The sequence below is a fragment of the Sapajus apella genome, unplaced genomic scaffold, assembly GCF_009761245.1.
Source record: "Sapajus apella isolate SASKATOON/1434 unplaced genomic scaffold, GSC_monkey_1.0 scaffold4, whole genome shotgun sequence".
Lineage (NCBI taxonomy): Eukaryota > Metazoa > Chordata > Mammalia > Primates > Cebidae > Sapajus > Sapajus apella.
The window spans coordinates 25,255,541-25,280,004 of NW_022436944.1; the positions used below are offsets into that span (position 1 = coordinate 25,255,541).

General features: G+C 42.7%; 1 long non-coding RNA gene and 1 pseudogene across 2 annotated transcripts; both read right to left on the reverse strand.

Annotated features, from left to right (window-relative positions):
• Positions 1-6,023: 6,023 nt before the first annotated feature.
• Positions 6,024-24,443, reverse strand: LOC116540979. Its single transcript, XR_004264671.1, has 4 exons — positions 24,106-24,443; positions 9,213-9,347; positions 6,752-6,858; positions 6,024-6,412 (listed from the first exon to the last, which is right to left on the reverse strand). It is a non-coding gene; the product is annotated as an uncharacterized LOC116540979 (long non-coding RNA).
• Positions 9,502-10,357, reverse strand: LOC116540971 (annotated as a pseudogene). Its single transcript, XR_004264662.1, has one exon. The product of XR_004264662.1 is annotated as a 40S ribosomal protein S3a pseudogene (transcript).
• Positions 24,444-24,464: the final 21 nt, after the last annotated feature.

Here is a 24,464-nt window from a genome sequence, read left to right on the forward strand (position 1 = left end):
ATGAATATGAACAAAGGACCTGTAGGTGTAAGACGATGTGGTTTAGAATGTCACAACTTGGAAAGGGCCAGAAATCAGATACTAGCACTTCTTCCTTGTCCCTTCCTTCTGGTCTGGAATGGAGATGAGAGGCTACAGGTATAGCAGCCACCTTGCAACCATGAGGATAAGGCCACTTGCCGAGGCGATCGATGGTGGAGACGGAGAGAAGGAACCTAGAACGTTGGTGATGTGCAGTAGCTGTGCCTGCCCCGTCCTCTTCCACCTGTGCACTGCAGCTGGTTCTGTTACCTGCAGCCAAACACTATCTCTATGTGGTGCAGTATTTAATAGGAAACAGATATAAATCATGGTCAAGGAGGAAAAGCAAGCTTGGAGTGAGAAACAGAAAGAGGACAGGTCCACAGCAGGGGAGGGCAAAGCCTTCAATAGGAAAACAAAGTTCAAAGTCTTGACCACTGAGGCAAGGAGGGAGCGTGGGATGCGTGGTGCAGGCTGTGAGGTGTTTCATATGCTACAGACCATTTGAAATGGGGTCAGCAATATGGAATGGAGGCCAGCTGAGGCCTCAGAGGATTCATGTGTCACTTAAGCTCACAAAAGACTGTTCTGTTTCCCGGATGCCACACTTTTGGTTATCTTTTCTACTTATTTTACACTTATAAAATTCTACTCATTCTTTTATTATTATTATTATAGAGACGGGGTTTCACAGTGTTGGCCAGGTTGGTCTCGATCTCCTGACCTCGTGATCCACCCGTCTCAGCCTCCCAAAGTGCTGGGATTACAGGAGTGAGCCACCACGCACAGCCCATAATTCTACTCATTCTTTAATGAAGCATATCCCAAGTGTATGAGATTTCCTGTTCTTTTGTGGAAACTAAGATGATTTAAACTAGCATTAGGTATTGACCTGCAGTTATATAACAACAAATCACATGATGAGATAGCTAAGCACTTTTCAATTCTCTCTTTAAAAATTTTTTTTTGCTGGGTGCAGTGGCTCATGTCTATAATCCTAGCACTTTGGGTTTTAGGAGTTCAAGACCAGCCTGGGAAACACAGCAAGATCTAATCTCTACAAAAAATTTAAAAATAGCCAGGCATGGTGGCACACGCCTATAGTCCTAGCTACTTGGGAGGCTGAGTTAGGGGGATCACTTGAGCCCAGAAGTTCAAGGATACACTGAGCTAAAATCATGCCACTGGACTCCAGCCGGGGCAACTTACCACTTTTCTTTCTTCTTTTTTCTTTCTTCTTTAGAAATGAGGTCTCCCTAGGTTGCCCAGGATGGTCTCAAGCTCCTGGGCTCAAGTGATCCTCCATGTTGGCCTCCCAAAGTGCTTGGATGACAGGTGTGGGTCACTGCGCCTGGCCATGAGTCCTTTTCTGCAGAGGCAACCACTTTCAACTCATTCAGCAGTTTTTCATGATATTTACTGCCTGATTTCAAGCAAAGTGCTTATGATATTATTTCTTGATGTTTCCATTTAAAATGTACATACTGACTTTTGAAACTCGTCTCACCAATCCTCTCAATAAAGATATATCACAATTTTTAGTTACATCAACACTGGTGTATTCATTGGTATAATTATATTTTTGTACGTATTTTGTTATGTATCTGTCTTTTGCCTAAGTTAATAATTGTCTGGTTTTTCATTTGCAGAGTTTTCTGTGTACCTATTCTAAATATTTCCCCACAGGTTTCTGTCATTTCTTATATACTTATCGGTATTTCTTTCAAAATACTTAAGTACTTCACATGCTCTATTAGTTCAGTTTTTTCCCAAGTCTTTCTCCTTTCCAAAGTCTTCTACTTTTCTGCTCCAATTTGGACTTACCTCAGCCATCATCCGGGACTCCCATTTTTACTGTCCTGTATTGGGCCTTCTGATTTCTGAACTCGGTGTTCTTTGTCTTTGTGGTTTATTTTATTTTTATTTATTTATTTATTTTGAGACAGAGTCGCCCAGTCTGGAGTGCAGTGGTATGATCTTGGCTCACTGCAACCTCTGCCTCCTGGGTTGAAGTAATTCTTGTGCCTCAGCTTCCTGAGTAGCTGGGCTTACAGGTGTGTACCTGGCTAACTTTGTATTTTTAGTAGAGACGGGATTTCACCAAGTTGGCCAAGCTGGTCTCGAACTCTTGAACTCAGGTGATCCACCCGCCTCAGCCTCTCAAAGTGCTGGGATTACAAGCATGAGCCACTGTGCTCGGCCTGTCTGTGATTTATTTTCTCATTTTGCTCAAGCATGTTCTTTGGAAGTTTCATAAGAATGGACTCAGAGGAGGTACATGTTTGGATCGCTTGCATGTTGAAAACATCTTTATTTTGGCCTCATACGTGGTTAGAAGTTGGGACTGTATAGACTTCTCATGGAATTGTCATAGTAGCACTTCATTGCCCCAAGCTTCTAGTTAGGAAATCTGATGTCATTCTAATTCACAGTCTTTTGGATGCAAAATTTTTTCTTTTGGTAAGTTGTTAGGATCCCGTTTTTATTCCTAGTATTCTGAATGCCATAATGATATACCTTTTATAATTCTCTGTGCTGGACACCCAATGAGCTCTTTCAATGTGCAGATTTATGTTTCTTGGTTCTAAGAAAGTTCTTGATTTATTTCTTTGATAATTCCCTGTCTTAACTTTTCTCTGTTTTCTCTTTCTGAAAACTCTTAGTTAGACACTGATGTTCGTGGGTTCATCCTCTGTCTCTTATATTTTCTCACCATTTTTTCATCTCCTTATCTTTTGTTTTACTTCCAAAGACTTTCTTTCTTTCTTTTTTGGGCTGAGTACAGGGGACTTTGTTGATGGTACACCACAAAGCAGGGCTCCCCAGCCCTTCCCTCTCCAGGGGTCTATGTGGAATCTGAGGAGGGGGGATTCTCAGTGTGATGGGGGATGGAGTGCAGCAGGGTCTCCCCAGCAGCTGAGGGCTCTGACTGGTGATGCAGGAGTCTTACTCCTTGGAGGCCATGTGGAACTTGACCTGGTTCATACTGGAACATGCTCATAGTGGAACATGTAGGCCATGTCGTTGTGGTCAATGAAGCGGTCATGGATGGTGACAGTATCCACTTTGCCAGAGTTAAAAGGAGCCCTGGTAACCAGGGCCCCACTATGGCCCCATCTGTTTATTCTGGTCTTCGCCTTCACCCTGGTGTCTGAGGGATGCAGCCGGAGCTGCATGAGAAGATGCAGCTGTCTGTCGAATCAGAGGGGCAGAGGGCTGTCTTTCCTGATTTAACTATCAACTTTTTTTTTTTTTTTTTTTTTCAGAAAAATTTATTTTGGCTATCATTTTCACTTTCCAAGAACTTTTTCTTATTTTCTAATTTTTTTTCGTAGTACCCCGTTCCTTTTTTATGGATGCTTTATCTTCTTTTCCATTGAGAATGTTAAAGCTTTTTTGTTTTTCTTCAGTTTTCTGCATTGTTTCTGTATCTTCAGGGTTCCTTTATTCCCTCTGTTTCAGGGTTGGTCTCTCATGTTGCAGACTTGCCTCAAGTGTCTGGAGGTTCTCAGGTATCTGTTCACAATGAAGCATAAGAGAGACAAAGGCTGATGGGCGGCGCTCGTGCATGCTCAGGGCTTGCTGACCTGGGAGGCTTCTTTGAACGGTGAGCGATGGCCAACTGTCAGCATCTAGAGTTTCTTTTTCTAGGGCTATTCAATTTCTCAAGGAAGACCCCAATCCTCTACATAACTGTCAGCCTTCTAGAAGCAGGGCAGGCAAGGCTGGGGTGGTGGTAAGGACTGAGTTTCAACTGCTCAATGTCTACAATTTTCCTTACTTCTCCTCTTTGCAGCTTCTCCCCTTGCCCCATTTTCCACCTTTCTGGGTGTTCAGGGTCTGCTGAAAGGCCCTGTCTAGTTTTTCCAGAGAAAACTCCCTAACTAGAATCCTCGTTCTGCCCTTGCCTCCCCTATAGTCTATTTTTAGCAAAAAGCTGGAGCAATCCTGTTAAAACGTGGGTTACATCAGGTCACACCTAGGCTTATCATTCTCAAAAGCTTTTCCATCTCAACAGAGTTATACCCGAAAGTCATCACAAGGGTCTAGAAGGCCTTCTGCCCGGCATACTCGCACCTCAGATTGTTTGTCCTCTGACTCTCTCATTGTAGCTCACTCCATTTGGCAATGCTGGCTGCTTTACTGGACACATCCAGAGGCTCCTACCTCAAGGACTTAGCACTTGCTCTTCCTTCTAGCCAGAATGCTCATGTCAGATATTCACACGACCTTCTCCCCCTCCTCCTTCAGATCCTTACTCAAGTGTCCCTTCTCAGCAATGCCTTCCCTAGCTACCCTAAGATGGCAACCCCCACGCTCTGACACACACTTTACCCTCACCCCTGCCCATTTGCTTTAGTTTTCCTCTAAGGATGATCCCTATTGGATATACAATCATATACATGCCTCATGAAGGCAGGAATTCATGACCCCCCTCACCAGAGTTTAGAACAGGGCCTGGTACATGATAGGCATTTAACAAATATATATTGAAAAAAATAAGAATGAATAAATGAAATGTTCCTTAAGTACTCTGTTTTCTTGTTAGTGAAAAAGCAGTAAGACAGGATAATGGCTTTTATTGTCCTTTTTTTTTCTTTTCTTTTTTTTTTTTAATGAAATGAGGTTGCTAATGTTTCTGAGGAAGATTTCATTGGGCCTATTCCATCATTAAAGGCAGGTCATTAAGATCTCTTTGCTAGGCAAATAAGTAACCTCAGGCTGTTAATTTGGATTTTATGAACGAATTAGAATTAGATTTAGAAATTAGCGTGTTAACTTGCAAATGTTAAGAAACAATAAATTGAAGAACATTAGTTCTATAATCACTAATATCACTAATTGCTTTTAATGTTTAAAATGATGCCATTAGGGCTAAATGGGAAGACATTTTCCCTATAGAACCCAACCAGTTAATCCTGTTTCGAGGAATCTGCTTGGTGTTCAAACTAACAATCCAATTGAAGTGTTCCATCAGAAACACCCATAATTATTTCAGCTCAAGAGAGGATGCATTAAGGCTACTCATAATATATATTACTATACTTGAAAATTACTTTTTAATGCCTTCTAAATGAGTATTTGTACTTTCAGGTGGGTATTTCATAATTATCTTCTCATTTATGCAAATTAAAACATTTACTGAGCAAAGCATGATGTTTTCCAGCTCCAATACATACTGAGAGATAATAATCATCCCTCCAGTCATCTGAGACTGACTGTCATTAGCACTCACTATAGTCATGGTCGCGAGACTGCCTGCCGTCTGGTAACATCTTCTCCCTCAGTGTATAATGAAAAAGTTACTGTGGTGTCAGGAAAAACAAAATGAAAGCATTAACCTGCCTTCAGTTTATCAAGCTTAAAGCTTATTTGAACTAAATTTAACAGAGTAACTCTGCTGAATTTGAATTCAACTTTAATGGAATACAAAGTATTCCATGTTCTGTTTCTCTAAAATAAAGGGATAATTTAAACATCATGGAACCACCTGATTGGCTGTTTAAAAATGTAGTCGTTTTAGTTTTAAACATGTCAATACAATGGACAGTAATGTCATTATAATTCTTCTCTCTAAAGCTCTAGAGCATTAAAAGAAAAATGCAATCTATGATTTTGCCATGTCTCTAAGACCATTCTGAGGGAATGGTAAAGACCGAGGCTGAACTACTTAATTCTTTCCACTTGACCTGCCCAGTAACACACCAAGAGTTCTTTTTCCTTTTCTTTCTTTTTTTTTTTGAGACTGGGTCTCGCTCTGTTGCCCAGGCTGGAGTGTAGTAGTGGGACCTCAGCTCACTGCAATGTCCGCCTCCCAGGTTCAAGCAATTTTTCTGCCTCAGCCTCTCAAATAGCTGGGATTACGGGCATGTGCCACCACGCCTGGATAAGTTTTTTTGTATTTTTTAAGTAGAGACGGGGTTTCACCATATTGGCCAGACTGGTCTAAAACTCCTGACCTTGTGATCTGCCTGCCTCAGCCTCCCAAAGTGCTGGGATTACAGGCGTGAGCCACCACGCCCGGCCCGAGTTCTTTCTACTTTTCTTAAAGTTGAATTTGCATTTTCAAATCTGTTTATGAAATCTTCCATGGAGCTTCATTTAAAATGACATTTCTTTGCCTCCTCTGCATCAGCAGGATGAGCAGCCGTCATTAATTCTGGTCACGCATGCTGGCGATGGAGAGGGCAGGAGTGGCCACAGGAACCAACTCCTTCCACTTGTGATGCTCTCCTTTTCAAAGGATTGCAGGATCTTAAAAGACTTACTGCTCTCCCTATGCCAATCACAATTAATCATCCTTCGATGATCCAGAAAGCATATCATAATCTTACGGGGGCTGTGACTTGAGTTTTGCAATTGATATCTGGAGACCTCTCTGCAGGTTGGGCTGACGGGAGAGTGGAGAGTGGGAGAAGCATTTCTTGGAGAACAGGCAAGGATGAGAGGAGCAAGAGAGAAAAAATGCAATAGAGAAAATTTCACTTTAAAAACATGCATTACTTAGATGGAAGGCTAATATGACATCCTAAAAATTCTTGAACTCTGTGCAAATCATTGGGAAAATTGACAGAATGATGGCTGGCCTGTCACAGGGTTCCTAGTCATTACATAGTTGGGGCCAGTTACTTAAATGAAAAAAGGGGGGCAAGTCGTGAGTAGTACAGCGTTTAGGAGTGAGTAGTTGCGGGCAGGCGGAGGGGAAACACATAACCTGAAAGCACTCTACCTGTCTTTCTGGCTCTCAGCATTTCAAGTATGTCAGCAGCAGCCATTTCTCTTAGGACGTTGTTTCCAAGGTCAATTTCCCTCAAGTGGGCAGAGTATTTGATCAGGCTGTTGAAAGAAAATCACACACACACACACACACACACACACACACACACACACACACACACACATCATGTCAAGCATTGTTATTTAAAGAACCTCAATCCAGTTACTTTGGAGAATGAGCTCTTTTTAAACCCCTCCCCCAACCCCAAACCCACCCAGTGTGAGACCAGAGACATGCTGAAACCAATTTTACCGATCGAATTTCTCCAGTTTGGATACTTCTTCTAGGTAAGTTGATAGAGTAAGGATTTTTGGTTGCTTTAAATCCTTCATTTGTTTATTTACTCAAAAGATATGGTATGATGTGATGCACGACTTCCTAGTTTAGATATCACATATACCAGCAAATGTCCAGAAGTTTAGAGTGACAGCCAAAAGTTTGGCAATTTTTAGTATGCCAAGAAATGACAACTATCAACACTGTAAACAAACAAACATTTTTACATCAAATCAGGAAGGGCATAGTCTGAAAATAGAAGATAGCTCTTTAAATCAAATAACTTCAGTTTTATAAAAAGTAAACTGTACTGTTGTTATGTTGTAATTTCTTTGAGGACTATTGAAGTTTGTTTTTTTTTTTTTTGAGACAGGATCTCGCTGTGTCATGCAGGCTGGAGTGCAGTGGCATAATCCTGGCTCACTGCAACCTCCATCTCCCGGGTTCAAGCAATTCTTGTGCCTCAGTCTCCCAAGTAGCTGGAATTATAGGCATGTGCCACCCGGGAAATTTCTTTAGGTGCAGGTCTTGCACTGGACTGCTGACTGGTCTTTGGGACTCTCTGGCATCATGAGTGGATAAGAAATCTGGGCAGAGGCCTGGACTCCTGGTCAGTTTCAATCCCTTGCCAAATCAGGTGTCAAATCATGTGATCATAGCAGGCTACGGGCCCTCATCTCCCTCATCTGCAAAACTGGCCTGAAAAAGGCCGTTCTGCCTTTCATAAGGTTGTAGTGAAAACAGAATGAAGCCGTTACTGTGAAAGCATTTTGCAAATGCAATGCCGATGATGGTCTATTTAGTGCATACTTATTACAAGCACGTTATGTACCTGGCACTGCAGGGATTAAGAGAAATTTAACACATGGCCTCTGCTCTGAAAGAAGTTATTTGACTATCAAGAAAACAATGTCAAGCCCTTACCAGGGGCTGCGGGTATGAAATTTCAGTTAGGGTCCACACTGAGTAAGAGGCTACTTTCTTGCTCATTGTATATATTTTCCACCGATTCAGCAGCTGGAATGCAAGGCCCGGGCTGAATGGTCCTGCCAGACTCTCTCTCTCAAAGGTCTTGCTGTTGAGGCAACAGTCTGCCTAGTCAGGATTTGACAAGCCTTGGCTTCCTGAACTGCCCGGTTGTGTGCCGTGTCTTCAGACAAAATGCGTGGACAACAGGGAAGCTTCAAGGCAGAACAGAGGGTCCACAGAAGGAGGGCAGGAAGTGAGGAGGACAAACTTCATAACTCAACAATTCTGCATCTAGGTCGACTCCAGAGGCCGTGGAGTTCAACACTACACCGTGCAGCCTCACGTGAGCTAAGGTCCGATGCGGCATTCATGACACGCCAACTGCAGCCAGGTCCACCCACATGGTTAAGTGCTTGTGCCCTGCACAAAGGGGCCTTCCAAGAGGATGAGTGGGGCTGAAATCTAGCAGAGTTCTTCTGCTTGCCAAAGGCTGGGCCCCAAAGCGTGGATCTGGAAGGGGAATTTCCTCTGATTCATCGGCCAGCGGTGGTGCGTTCTTAATTCATCTGGGCAGAGGGACTTCTAATTTGTAGGAGGGTGCTAGCTGGAGCCCTGGCCGCTATATTTAGCACCCTACATACGTGACCTCATTTAACCCTGCAACAGTCTCTTGTGTTAGACACTATTATTATCCCCATTTTTACAAATGAAGAAATCTAGGTAAAGATAAGTGAATTAACCTTGGCATGGTGGTGGGCACCTATAATCCCAGGCACTCAGGAGGCTGAGACAGGAGAATCACTTGAACCCAGAAGGTAGAGATGCAGTGAGCCAAGGTGATGCCTCTGCACTCCAGCCTGGGCAACAGAACAAGTCTCTGCCATTAAAAAAAAAACAAAAGAAAAGAAATTAGCTGGGTGTGGTGGCACATGCCTGTAATCCCAGCTACTCGGGAGGCTGATGCAGTGGAATTGCTTGAACTTGGGTACCAAGTACCAAGCACTTGCCACATCAGGTACCAAGACCAAGCTGGGTCACTGCTTGACTCTCAGAGCTGAAAAACCTCACTGGAAACTGCTTAAAAGCTACAGGTAAATAATTATTCCCACAATTTAATTCAAGCACTTTGTTTTGGAAGGTGAACAAAGTCTCTTAACTCGCTACTTACCATGTTAAAGTTTGAATGAATTGCAACAAACCATTTTCTCTTCTTTTCCTTTTCCATCTATGCCATTGTCTGCCAAATGCAACTTCACTAAGCAAGGACTGGCTTCCATCAGACCTTCAATTTTCTTCTTCATTCCTATAAGAAAAATTGGAGCATTTTCTTATCTTTAGGCAATAGTTCCCCTGTTTATCACCAGCTAAGCTGACTTTATTCTTTTAGATTGTACTTTACCGGACTTGTGTGAGTAGATGCATTTTGCAATATAGTCAAGGAAACACTGAATATATAATTTTTTTTTCACAAATAAGACTTTTTATTTGCCACTATTATAAGTCTGAACTTTAAACAGATTCTTGGACTGGTGGTTCATATCCATCAACTCGTTCAACATTAGCACCTGTCTCATCCCCAGTGGCTTTTCCAGAACTACTGCCTACACCATGAAGTTCCACTAGTTTTCCCAATTCAAACTTGGGCTCCTTCAGCATTTTTACTTTTCTAACGAAGACATCATGGAGAGGATAAATAGATTGGCAAGCCTTTTCTATGTCTTTTCCAATGCTGTCTGGAATCAGTTTATTGACCACTTCTTTCAAGTCATTTGTCTGCATCTCTCAGGTCATGATTTCCACCATCTTCTTCCGGATTTGGCGGACCTGTTGGTGCTGAGCATAAGAGGTCTTCCGTATCTGATTGATGGGTTTTTTGGTAAAACCAACACAGAACAGACGAAGCAAGCAACCACCGGAAGTCTTGACATCAACATGAGTTTCAATCATTGTCTGCCATTTTTTGACCATGGAACACATATTGTCACGGGTAAGATCCATGCCATGGAAGTTAGTCAGGCAGTTTTTGCCCTGAACATCTTCAGTAATCAGCTTGAATTTCCTAAATGCAACTTCATCATTCTGCAAATCAGCACGACTAACTTCAAACACTTGGCCCTTGAGGCCATCAGATGCAATTTTGGTTCCTTGGGTCCTGGTGACTACCGTCTTTCCCATATTTCTTATACCGAACGTAGCGGGTGCTTTCACATCATACCAATCTTTCTTAGAAAATGGATCAACCACTTTCTTCTTGGCTCCCTTTGTGCCGCCTTTCGTAAGGCTCTTGTTCTTGCCAACCGCCATGGTGCTGGCTCAGAGAGCCAAAAGGTGTATATATAACTTTTTAAGTCCTTGTTTTATACTCAGTACATCCTTCCTTCTTTAGAACAAGAAGCCCAAAATTACTCTGCATGAAAGGAAATTCCATCTAAGATTCAGATTGTTGCCTTTACTTTGAAGAGGAAAACTGATGTCTCCAGAAATTTCCTGAAGGAAGATGAATGAGTTGCCCACTGATCTAGGGGAAGTGATAGATTTTATGAAGGAATTCAGCCCTTTAAGGGAGCCTGAAAAGCTGTTACCCTTTTGAGCTCTAAAAGGGAAAATCTGAAGGAGAAAGGACCATCCTGCCTTTGTAGAATTCATGACTGGGGTCAGATCCTAGGGTTGGTTCACGCTTGTCAGTCTACACAGCTGTTGTAAAGAGTCTATTGTCAATCCTGGGGAACAGCATCAGGTCCACATTTAATTTATGTCAGTTCAAGTTTAGGAGATTGGCAAAGAAAAATACAGGGGGGATGGATGGAAGAGAAATAATCATGGGCATAATGCGGGCTCATCCACTCAGTAAGTATAAGACGGGAAGTCGGAATCTGCAGTCCCAAATTCAAATATTTTCTGGGGGCCTACAAGTGTTTAAAGTTATATGCACCCCCTAAACACTAACCAACTACTTCATCTGGACCCAACTGAAGAAAGACCAAGTGATCTGTTCCAAAACTGGGGAAGAAACTGTGTGGAGACATAGAGATAATATGCCTAGATATTATAATGTGTGGGTAGTCTGTGGAATTTTAAAGAATCATTTAACTCTACACTAATTTTGTCCACCATGCTGACTTGAGAGCCTAACCCTGGGGATAGACAAGACTTGAATTCCTTCAGCATTTACCAAATATTTTCAACCTCCTGTTATGTGTCAGGCAGTGGTGTAGGTGCCAGAGATCCAGCAGAGAACAAAAGAGACAAAAATCCCTGCCCTTCTAAAGCTGACATTAAGTGAATGTTAACTAGCATGGTTAGAGCAAGGAAGAGAGCAGCGTCAAGGAGAATCAAGCGTTAAGTTTTCAAGCCTGGAGGGAAAACTTACTTTTCAGGAAAAGGAGATAAATGTGGACATCAGGCCTTCCTAGGTTGCCAGTTGGGGAAAAAGAGTGGAAAGTATGCTTTAAAAAAAAGGATTTGGTTGGTTTCTTTAGACATGAATCTAATCTGCTGGATTGTTGGATGAAATAGACGGGATTGGCCGGGTGTGGTGGCCCACGCCTGTAATCCCAGCACTTTGGGAGGCCGAGGTGGGCAGATGACTTGAGGTCGGGAGTTCGAGACCAGCCTGGCCAACATGGTGAAACCCACCTCTACTAAAAATACAAAAATTAGCCGGGTGTTATGGCTACTTGGGAGCCTGTAGTCCCAGCTGCTTGGGAGACTGAGGCAGGAGAATAGCTTGAACCCAGAGGCAAATGTTGCAATGAGCCGAGATCACGCCAGTGCACAGTCTAGGTGACAGAGCAAGACTCTGTCTCAAAAAAAAAAAAAAAAAAAAAGGAGAGAAATAGGCAGATTTATTTTCCTTCAGAACACAGTTGGAGGGATGAACACTGGTCCAACCTTTGGTTTTATTAGGGGGAAGCCTAACTAGCCTAAATCTTATTTGTCCTTACATCCTAGGCATGTGAATGATAGCAAACAACAGCTGTCATGAATAATGGTGCTACATTATTCACACTAGAACAGTATCTAGCTCACGGTAGGTATTTCATAAATGTTTGTTGAATGAATCAATGAATCAATGACTAAAAGTATAAAGTGCAGTCGTGTTATGGAAACTTTATCTTACTGTTCAGTGCTTTTCCAAGTATGGTGTTGCTAATAATGCCTTGAGACCACTTGTGAACAGAATGAAATATGCTTTTTCTATTTGTAAAATCTCTTCACAAACAAAAATGCCTTTGAAAACGTAAGTTGACTGACTGCCTGGAATGATGAATGATGTGGATACTGATCACATGTGGCATCCATTTCTTTTTGTCCCCTTCTGGCGTGACAGAAAGCAGTGGTGGCCAATGGAGCCAAGGCCAAAGGCCAAAAGCTGAATTCCTTTACAGCTGCTCAGCTTTGTAAGGAAAGACACGGTCTTAGCCATCTACATCCCTAACTTAGCTAGTGTGGCACAAACGTGTGTCCTTGTAGAGGAAGGGAGTTCCAGGCCTGTGATTAGCCTGGTACAATTGCACTCCTACGAAGAAAAAAAAAAAAAACCAACAATCAAAATCTCCCTCCAGCTGTTAAGACAGGTCATGAAAAATAACCAGTTTGGAAAATGCTAGTCTAAACCACTCTCCAGAATCTAGACCTCTAATGAGTTATGAAGGCCCTGTTAGACAACAGGAAGGCCGGCATTGCTCATGACAGTACTTCCTGCTCCAGGGCTTTCGCCAAGTTCCAGCAAAACTGAATTCTTTTCTCTAGGTTGAAAACAAATTCCTTAGAGTAAGGGTGGTCATGTGCTCAGGCCCTGGTAATACTTGATACACCCAAGCTGTATTCTCCTGCAACCCATTTTTACCTAATCTTATATTTCTTTACTTTGAAACAAAAACAAGCTCACCAACAATGACCATTTTAATTTACACCCTCTGTCTGGGAGTGCTCAGCAGCGGCACAGCCATGCCTGGTTGTGCCCAAGAGGCAGGGTGGTGTAGTGAGACATGGGACCTCCAGGTTTAAAACCTCTCTCTGGAAAACGCTATGAGACTCCTTGGAAAGTCACTTGACTTCTCTGAACCCTAATTTCCTCTGGCAAAATAGAGATTATAATACCTATCCCTTAGAAGCACTGTGAGGATGGCTGGGAAGCATTGTGAAATAGCGGTGGTTAAGACGTGTAGTACACAGTTTTACTGCCTCGCTTACCAGCATCATCTCTGGATTTCATAAGTCACCGAAACACTGGACCGGGAGCCACCTGGTGAAGAACGTTCATGTGCAAGTCGTCCTCCCTTCCATCACTGTCTCCCTGGGTCAGGAGGACAATGGCATGCCTTCCCTGGAAGCCACTCCACAGATCCAGGATGGACCCACCCAGCCTTCTGCTTCCTCTCATTTTCTCTTTGGCCAGTTGCCAAGCTTCCCCAGTTGTCCTGGACTTCGGAATCTTTCTCACCGCCCTCTTTGAACTGGCTACTAGGTCCTGTCAATTCTCTCCCTTCTAAACGTATTGAGACTCCATCTTTCTATCAATGTAGCCTCACTTTATCTTCTCTTGCCTGAACCAGTGTAAAAGCTTCCTGCTTTTCCTACTGCTCCCCTCTCATCCTTGACTCCCAGCACCACTCCTTCAGTGGACCTCGTCAGACACAATGAGAAGCCCTCTGACGTTGATGAGATCTGGGAGATCGTGGATAGACTGTGCCTGATGGTGGAGGGGAAGATAAACAACAGGACAGAGAGGAACAGCTCATTGGTGGAAATGCCTTCTCTGAAGGCCCGCAGGGCAAAGGTACCCAAAGCACAGTCATCACTGGTGTTGATATTGTCATGAACCATCACTTGCAGGAAACCAGCTTTGCAGAGGAAGCCTACAAGTACATCAGCGAGGCGTGGTGGTTCATGCCTGTCATCCCAGTACTTTGGGAGGCTGAGGTGAGAGGATTGCTTAAGCCTATGAATTTGAGACCAGCATGAGCAACATAAAGAGACCCAGTCTGTACCAAAAAAAAAAAAAAAAAGTTGGCCATGGTGATCATACCTGTGGTCCCAGCTACTAGGGAGGCTGAGGTGGGTGGATTCCTTGAGCCCAGGAGGTCAAGGTTGCAGTGAGCCATGATCACATCACTGCACTCCAGCCTGGTCCACAGAGTGAGACCCTATCTTGAGAAGAAAACAAACAAACAAAAAAGAAGTACTTTAAAGATGACATGAAATCAGTGAAAGGTGAATTTGAAGAAGAGAGATCAGAAAGAGTAAAACTTTTTATGACAGGGCTGCAGAGCAAATCAAGCAATTTAAAAATTGCTGCTAATTAAGAAAACTACCAGTTATTTTTTGATGAAAACATGAATCCAGATGACATGGTTGCTCAAGTGAACTACCATGAGGATGTATGTGATTTTCTTTAGCAATGGTTTAGAAATGGGAAAATATTAACAGATTTGGCAATTACTTTGAATCTATCACCTATCATCATAAATGGCTGCTGCTTGTCACCCACAAAACACCACATCTTAAGATAAATGGGCCCTTCATTTATTTCAACTGTGATTTAGGAGGAGTGGAGGCCTCATTTTTTTTTTTTTAAGAAAAAAATGTGTCATGTAGGTTGTCTAAAAATAAAATGCATTTAAACCAAAACAAAAGCCTTATAACTAGTCTCACATCCTCTAGCTAGTACTCTCTCTAAAGCATATTCTGCAAAACTGCCCAAGATACTTTTCAAAAACCCAGCTCTCACGATGCTACCATCCTGCTTCAAAACCATCATGGCTCCCCCTCTGCACACAGGAGAAAATCTAACTCCTAAACTCAGCATTCATGGCCTTCCGTCATGTGGGTCCACTGGCCTTTTTAGTCAGATTTCCAGCCACTTTCCCAGTGACCGCTCTGTGGCGAACGTCACACCTCCAGATGTGATGCCACGCACCTTCCTCTTCTGAGCCTTTTCTCATGCAGTCCCCCTGCCTGGAACCTTCTCTCTTGCACAGCTGACAAACCTCTTCTCATTCCTTCCAATGAGAGCCTTGTTTCCTAAATGGGCCAGTACCCAAAGGTCAAGTGTAAATTTTCATGGAACCATCATCCCTCAAAGAGGCTCTCTATATCCTTCACTTGCTGGCCTCTTCTGGGACCACCAGAACAGGTGGGCATCCTACATTCTGGGGGCATCAGATTGTTCTGCTTAACCACTACTCAGATGTTCATCTGTGGATGCCAGGCCCCGGTAGGACCTTCTCCTTGTGGTTGAATTATTTTGTTTAACTTGTTAAAAATAGTTTCTTTCCATCGATAAAGAACGTGTGTAATTTCCTGTGTAAGTCCTAGTTTTAGAAACCAGAACATAAACTCTGTTTGCGTGATTATAGGTCTTAAAAAGGCAAAATGTAACTAGAGTTTGATGATTCACACCTTGGGCCTTGGGACCTTTCTATAAAGGTTTCCATTGTTTAGCTGTCACCCCAGGATGAAGCCCCAGATAAAATAATTTCAGGATTATAACCAGCAATTTCCTGTTTTGGAACTAATAAAGCTGTGTTGAAGATTACATCTTGACTTTTGAACTTGGTCTTTGCATTCCTTAATGCCACTGATACTTCTGAGGACCGTGCCTATGACATAAGCAACAATACCCTCTTTGGGGAAGTGTATTTGCCACTTGGATGGCATGATACTGTAGTAAAGTTCTGAAGTCGCAAGTTTGTGGACATACCACTGTATGGTTGGATTTTTGCCCCATGTACATGCCTAAGTCACTCACCAGCTCTCCCTGTCCTAAATCCCCCAAAACTGGAACAGCCCTGGTGGCTGTCTGTGGGGCTTGGGCTGAGAGTAGAACAGCACAGGTGACAGGATACTCCCAAGTCCTCACTGGGTCTTTCAAGAACTTTTGGGACCTGAGGCAACAAGGCAGCACTGGCTGAATGGGGCTCAGAGCAACCATCTAAACTGAGGTTGGCTATTCCTGGTGACATTACAGTGACTTCCAGTCGTCAGCTATCTTCTGTCTATTCATGGATCTCACAGGTTTGTGACTAGGCATAGTCTGAGCCAGACATCTCCCACTTGAACACCAATCAACTTCCAGGCCCACGATTCCTAGTTCCTGTATCCCGGCGGTACAGAGAGCCATGGGCCTCAGAGGTGGCCCCACTGAGTAGAGAAGAAGACAGAGAAGCCAGAACAGAAATGGGACTGGGTTTTGTATGTTCTGTGGTTTTCAGAGCAGAGAAGAGGCATCTAGGAGCCTCAATCTGCTCTCTGATTTTCTTCATTGTGCAAAATAAATCAAGAGCAGACAATCTGATTTTTTCAAGCCCCAAACAGTGGTTCTCAAAGTGTGACCCTTGGACCAGCAGCATCAGCACCCCAGGAACTGGATAGAAATGCACACTCTCCAGCCTTACTCAGATCTAGTCACTCAGGATGTGGGGGGTGGCATCCAGCAATCTGTGTTTTAACAAGCCGGCTGGGTATCTCTGAGGCTGCTCAAATTTGAGAAACCCTGTTCTAATAACTCTTCATCGTCAGGGATGCACTGAGTCAAGGCTGATTTGGACAAAAATCTTTAACCCCTGCAAGCATAGAAAGAAGATATTTTGCTTCCTTCATCAACTTATAAATGGTTGCTCAAAGTAAAACTGTCAAGTTCTTGTAATGATTGCTCCAAATGTTATTATCACTCCAAATGAGAGGAATAATAATGGGCATCAGGTTTCCAAATGGGGATTTTGCCTCAATGGCATCATGGGGACAACTTTCCAAGCTGCAGGCCAAAAGCCTCTTGTTCACAAACAGGCTGGCATGGAAATCGTTTGACTGTTTCCAATTAGAGCCAAATGGAAACCATCTGGACTTGTCACCCAGGAGGCTGATGTAAATCAATTCGATCTGAACATTTACTTTGAAACAAGTAGAACTCTTCTACCAAAGACCAAACTCACCCTTCAAGCACTTTATGACAGCAAAAACAACTGTCCAAGGTGGGAAGCTGTTTTTTAATTTGCTTTGTAAACTCTGGAAAGCATGACACTAGTCTGCCCTGAAAAGAAGCTATAAAATAAGTATAATATTAGAACAAAAGGATTTGAGGCAAAGAGTTCCTTGGGAAACAAAAGACTTCAATGGTTCCCAGCGTCTACTGGGTCAAGTGCAAACTCTCCACCTGACATGCAAATTCTTCCTTACTATGACCCTCCCCTCTTTCTAAGGGCCGCCCTACCCACGTCCTCTGGTTCTACCTAAACCTGCAGGCTCATGGCTTGCATTAAGGCCCTTCTTCCTCATTTAAGTCCTTCCCGACCTAAGTCTTTCCTTTTTTTATTTCCATAGGTTATTTGGGATAGGTGGTATTTAGTTACATGAATAAGTTCTTTAGTGGTGACTTGTGAGATTTTGCTGTACTTATCACCTGATCTGTATACACTCAACCCTATTTGTAGTCTTTTTTTTTTTTTTTTTTTTTTTGAGATGGAGTTTCACTCTTGTTGCCCAGGCTGGAGTGCAATGGCAGGATCTTGGCTCACCACAGCCTCCACCTCCCACATTCAAGCAATTTTCCTGCCACAGCCTCCCAAGTAGCTGGGATCACAGGCATGTGCCACCATGCCTGGCTAATTTTTTGTATTTTTAGTAGAGATGGGGTTTCTCCATGTTGGTCAGGCTGGTCTCAAACTCCTGACCTCAGGTGATCCACCCACCTTGGCCTCCCAAAGTGTTGGGATTACAGGCTTGAACCACCACACCTGGCCCATTGTGCCATTTGTATGCCTTTGCATGCCTTTGCATCCTCATAGCTTTGCTGCCACTTATGAGTGAGGACATACGATGTTTGGTTTTCCATTCCTGAGTTACTTTGCTTAGAATAATAGTCTCCAGTCTCATCCAGGTCGCTGTGAATGCCGTTAATTCATTCTTTTTTTATAGCTGAGTAGTATCTCATTGTATATATGCACCACAGTTTCTTTATCCGCTCATTGATTGATGAGCATTTGGGTTGGTTCTGTGTTTTTGCAATTGTGAATGTTGCTGCTATAAACATGCATGTGCAAGCATCTTTTTCGTATAATGACTTACTTTCCTCTGAGCAGATACCCAGTAGTGGGATTGCTGGATCAAATGGTAGTTCTACTTTTAGTTATTTAAGGAACTTCCACACTGTTTTCCACAGTGATTGTACTAGTTTCCATTCCCACCAGCAGTGTAGAAGTGTTCCCTGTTCACTGCATCCATGCCAACATCTACTTGTTTTGATTTTTTGGTTACAGCCATTCTTGCAGGAGTAAGGTGGCATCGCATTGTGGTTTTGCTTTGCATTTCCCTGATCATTACTGATGTTGAGCATTTTCTCATATGTTTGTTGGCCATTTGTATATCTTCTTTTGAGATTTGTCCATTTATGTCCTTAGCCTACTTTTTGATGGGATTGTTTGTTTTGTTCTTGTTGATTTCTTTGAGTTCACTGAAGATTCTGGATATTAGTCCTTTGTCAGATGTCTAGACTGTGAAAATTTTCTCCCAGTCTGTGGGTTGTCTGTTTACTCTGCTGACTATTCCTTTTGCCATGCAAAAGCTCTTTAGTTTAATTAAGTCCCAGCTATTTCTCTTTATTTTTGGGTTCTTGATCATGAAATCCTTCCCTAAACCAATGTCTAGAAGGGTTTTCCCAATGCTATCTTCTAGAATTGTTAGTTTCAGGTCTTAGATTTGAGTCCTTACTCCATCTTGAGTTGATTTTTGTATAAGGTGAGAGATAAGGATCCAGTTTCATTCTTCTACATGTGGCTAGCCAATGATCCCAGCATCATTCGTTGAAAAGGGTGTCCTTTCCCCACTTTACATTTTTGATTGCTTTGTTGAAGATCAGTTGGATGTAAGTATTTGGGTTTATTTCTGGATTCTCTATTCTGTTCCATTGGTCTATGTGTCTATTTTTCTACCAGTATAATTCTGTTTTGGTAACTATAGCCTTATAGTATAGTTTGAAATCAGTCTGGGCACTGTGGTTTACACCTGTAATCTAGCACTTTGGGAGGCCGAGGTGAGTGGATCACCTGAGATCAGGAATTCGAGACTAGCCTGGCCAACATAGAGAAACACCGTCTCCACTAAAATACAAAAATTAGCCAGGCATGGTGGTGGACACCTGTAGTCCCAGCTACTTGGGAAGCCGAGGCAGGAGAATTGCTTGAACCCAGGAGGTGGAGGTTGCAGTGAGCCGAGATCACGCTACTGTACTCCAGCCTGGGTGACAGAGCCAGACTCCATCTCAAAAAAAAAAAAAAAGAAAGAAAACAGAAAAGAAATCAGGTAATGTGATGCCTCCAGATTTGTTCTTTTTCCTTAGTCTTGCTTTGGCTATGCAGACTCTTTTTTGGTTCCATATGAATTTTATAATTGTTTTTTCTAATCTGTGAAGAATGATGGTGGTATTTTGATGGGAATTGCATTGAATTTGTAGACTGCTTTTGGCAGTAGTCATTTTCACAATGTTGATTCTACCCATCCATGAGTATGGGCTATGTTTCCACTTGTTTGTGTCATCTGTGCTTTCTTTAACAGTGTTTTGTAGCTTTCCTTGTAGAGGTCTTTTGCCTCCTTGGCTAGGTATATTCCTAAATATTTTATTTTTTGCAGCTATTGTAAAGGGGGCTGAGTTCTTGATTTGATTCTCGACTTGGTCGCTGTTGTTGTATAGAAGAGCTACTGATTTGTGTACATTAATCTTGTATCTGGAAACTTTGCTGAATTCTTTTATCAATTGTAGGAGATTTCTGGAGGAGTCTGTAGGGTTTTCTAGGTAAACAATCATATCATCAGCAACAGTGACAGTTTAACTTCCTCTTTACCAATTTAGATGCCCTTTATTTCTTTCTCTCGTCTGATTGCTCTGGCTAGGACTTCCAGTACTATATTGAAGAGGAATGGTGAGACTGAGCATCCTTTTCCTGTGCCAGTTCTCAGAGAGAATGCTTTCAACTTTTCCCCATTCGGTATTATGTTGGCTGTGGGTTTGCCATAGATGGCTTTTATTACATTAAGATATGTCCCTTGTATGTGGACTTTGCTGAGAGTTTTTTATTTTTGAGATGGAGTTTTGCTCATTACCCAGGCTGGAGTGCAGTGGCGCGATCTCGGCTTACCGCAACCTCCGCCTCCCGAGTTCAGGAAATTCTCCTACCTCAGCCTCCCAAGTAACTGGGACTACAGGCGTGTGCCACCATGCCCAGCTAATTTTTGTATTTTTAGTAGAGATAGGGTTTCACCTTGTTGACCACGATGGTCTTGATCTCTTGACCTTGTGATCCACCCGCCTGGGCCTCCCAAAGTGCTAGGATTATAGGTGTGAGCCACTGCACCCTGCCCGAGAGTTTTAATCATAAAGGGACGCTGGATTTTGTTGAATGCTTTTTCTGCATCTATTGCGATGATCATGTGATTTTTGTTTTTAATTCTGTTTATGTGATGTTTCACATTTATTGCATATATTAACCTATCCCTGCATCCCTGGTATGAAATTCACTTGATCATGGTGGATTATCTTTTTGCTATGTTGCTGGATTCAGTTAGCTAGTATTTTGCTAAGGATTTTAGCATCTATGTTCATCAGGGATGTTGGTCTGTAGTTTCCTTTTTTGGTTATGTCCTTTTCTGGTTTTGGTATTAGGGCGATACTGACTTCATAGAATATTTTAGGGAGGGTTCTTTCTTTTTCTATCTGGTGGAATAGGGTCGATAGGATTGATATCAATTCTTCTTTGAATGGTGAATTCTGCTGTGAATCGGTCTGGGCCTGGACTTTTTTTTGTTAGCAATTTTTTTTTTTTTTTTGAGATGAAGTTTTGCTCCGTCTCCCAGGCTGGAGTGCAATGGCATGATCTTGGCTCACTGCAACCTCTGCCTCCCAGGTTCGTGCTTCTCCTGCTTCAGCCTCCTGAGTAGCTAGAATTACAGGCACCTGCCACCATGCCCGGCAAATTTTTTGTATTTTTAGTAGAGACAGGGTTTCACCATGTTGGCCAGGCTGGTCTCGAACTCCTGACCTCAATTGATCAGCCTGCCTTGGCCTCCCAAAGTGTTGAGATTACAGGTGTGAGCCACTGCACTTGGTTGAGATAGTGGGTTTCTGTTGTGTATGGCACCCAGTGTGTGGTACTTTGTTTTGGGAGCCCGAGCAGAAGTAAGTCCTACTTGCCTTCAAGGAGCGGTTCCAAGGTGTTTGTGTCCCACTTGAGAACCATTCTGTTGAGGCAGCTGGAGTGACCAGAAGGTACGTCCTTGGGGCAGGAACCAGGGATATTCCTCACTACATCCTTCACACACTAACCTAGAATGGGCTCCGAGGAAATTTTATTCCAACAATGTGTACTGAAAGAATGACCACAGGTGACCTGCAGTTCTCCAAGGCCCCTAACCTCTTTCCTGGAAAACTGTAAGACACTTGACTCCCCCGGGGGTTGGTGGGAGAATTCATATGGCTCACGAAGATCAAAAGAAGCAAGCCTGGAAGCTTTGTACCAAGTTTTAGTCGCTGAAAGGGATTATAACTTGGGTCTCAACAATGCTGTTATTTAAAAGCTGAAGGATGAGTAGTTGTATTGCTCTTTTTTTTTTTTTAACTTTTCTGTCAAACTATCCACCTTCTAAGGGGGTTTAACACCAGCAAGGGCTACATAGGGATGAAGGAGGTGGTAACACCTGCCAGGGCTACACGGGGGGTGTGGCCCACAGGAAGAGTCACATTTACAAAGGGCCTCATAGTCAGCTTCTGGTACAGTTGCCTAATGATGTTATGCAGGCATTTGCTGGGATTTGTATGTGTGTTAGGAGAGTTATCTCATTAAATGTGAAGTCTTCAAATAGTATGCAGTCTACTTTAACCTTCTTTGCCATTAGTTAATTTTTGTTTTTAAAATTAGGGAGGCTCAAGAAATAAGAGTGGTCAGGGCCTGTCCTCAGTCTTCAGAGGGTCTGAAACTCCCAAACAGATCTTGACCCAGTGATTTTTCTGCAATGCTGAGTTAGCGCACCGCGAGATGCAGTTAGACGCTCCCTTGTTCTTTTACCACTTTATGGTAAAAGATGCTGAGATAAGTTAGGATTGGCGACCCAGCGTTCCTCTCCCCTCTAAGGTCATCTAGCCCAGTGCAGGGCCTCCTGTCCTGAGATGCTGATTATTCTTATCTTCACAGGAATCCCAACTCACTTCCGTGGAAGAATTTTTGGCCGAAAATATTCCCAAATGGTAACTATGTTATGGGCTGGATGTTTGTGTCACCCTAAAATTCATATGCTGAAACCCTAAACCCCGATGTGATGGAATCAGGAGGCATAGGCCTTTGGGCGATAATTAGGCCATAAGTGTGGAACCCCCATGAATGTGATTTGTATTCTGAAAGAAAAATATCTTGGGCCCCTAAAATCACTAAGGGAAACTCAAACTGGAAACTGCTTAGCGCAAACATGCCTCTCATTCTATCCAAAGTCACTTCTTTGCTCACTGAAATAAATGCTTATCTGATCTGCCTCCTTTGGAAAGGCTAAGCAGAAACTCAAAAGAATGTAACAGTTTGTGTATTCCCTATCTGTGACCTGGAAGGTCGCCCCCTGCTTTGAGTCTTCCAGCCTTTGCTTCAAGTTGTCCTGCCTTTCCAGACTGAATATATTAATTGATGTCTCGCGTCTTCCTAAACGTTTAAAACCAAGCTGTGCCTGACCTCCGTGGGCACATGTCGCCACGACTTCCTGAGGCTGTGCCTTGGGTGTGTCCTCAACCTTGGCAAAATAAACTTTCTAAATTAACTGAAATCTGTCTCATATTTCCTGGGTTCACAGTACTTTTAGAGAAGAGACCGCAGGAAGCTATCTAGTCATCTTCCCACTGGAAAAGAAGGGCCGTCTATGAAGCAGCCCTCTCCAGACACTGAATCTTCCAGTGCCTTGATCTTGGACTTCTCAGCCTCCGGAACGGTGGGGAATAAATGTTTGCTATTTAAGCCACTCACTTTGTTGTATTCTATTCTAGCAGCCCAAGCTGACTAAGACACTGTCAAAAACAAATGATAACCTCGCCTGGTTCTTTTTTTCCCTTTTAGTAGACTTTCCAAAAATCTAGCTCTACCCAGTGGAAAGGCTATATTAATATCAGATAACAGAGACAGTCTGATCAATTTTCTTACTTTATAGGTTCACTTGACATTCTAGATCATAAGAATTTGTAATTTGCTAATTCAATGAGATTTCACAGAGGAGTTATAAGGATAATTTCCAGGACAGAAAAAGACCACAGAAAAAAAGATTAATATTGAAGAAGAGAAAGCCAAAGGGTGACAAGCTTCATTACAAGGGCCAGTTGCCCTCCCCCAAACTCATAGTAGAGAAAAACATGAAACGGACTAAAATAGAACAACACAAATTTATATTAGCCTCCACAAGCAGTTTCCCAAAGACTGTGTTCACGACCACGCGGTGAAAATCTTACATCGTCTCTTTAGAATTTCAAAATGGTAAAGCTGGGGTGGAATTTAGGATCCTGTGAGTGAAAAGTTCTCATTTTCCAGAAGAGGATTCTGAGAGCCAGGCATGAGTGGAAGTGTCAGGAATAGAATCCGGGTCCCTAACACTTAGCTGCCATCTTTAATACTTAGCTTCTTATTTAGTCTAATCCAGTTCAGAGGTTATAGAGTTGTTGATTTCTTAAAATTCCTTCTGGATTACACAGTTGCTGATTCTAAGTAACAGTCATAGGATGGAAGTCTGTGAGCTGAACTGATCAGATCCCACAGGCTGTTCATTGCAGAGATTACTCCCAAACCAGCTGAGGCCCCATTACTATTTTTTTGGGGGGGAATGTTAAACACGTCAAGGATGAATTCCTCTAATGGCTATGGCAAAGCCGTTTGGTGTTTGGTTTACATGAAAGTCACAAGGCACTGAGTGTTCTTTTTTCTCCACTTGCATTTTTCTCTGTTTGGTGCAACTACTTAGTAGTGGAACACACAGCTCCTGAAAGGGGGAAGTGACTTAGAAGATGAGGGAAGTGGAAGGAATAGTTGAAACAACAAAAATACCTTTGTTATTCTTTTTCTTCCCTGAAGTAGTTTTCACTGTTACAGCTTCAGATGATTTTGTAATCTGGTTCATAGTTGAACTTCCTCTCTGTTTGGCTGGTTGGAAAAAAAAAATTTTTTTTAAAGCAGCCTGTTCAAAGTCAAATGAATGGGTTTCTGACACACCTTAATGCTGGTTGTGGCCTTTATTTTATGTTCACTTTACCCAGAGATATTTCTGACCAAAGAGAATGATCTGACCTCTTGTCAAGATCACATTCACTTCAGTTTAGTACCATGGTTTTGTTTTTTTTGAGATGAAGTCTCGCTCATCGCCCAGGCTGGAGTGCAATGGCGCCATCTCTGCTCACTGTAACCTC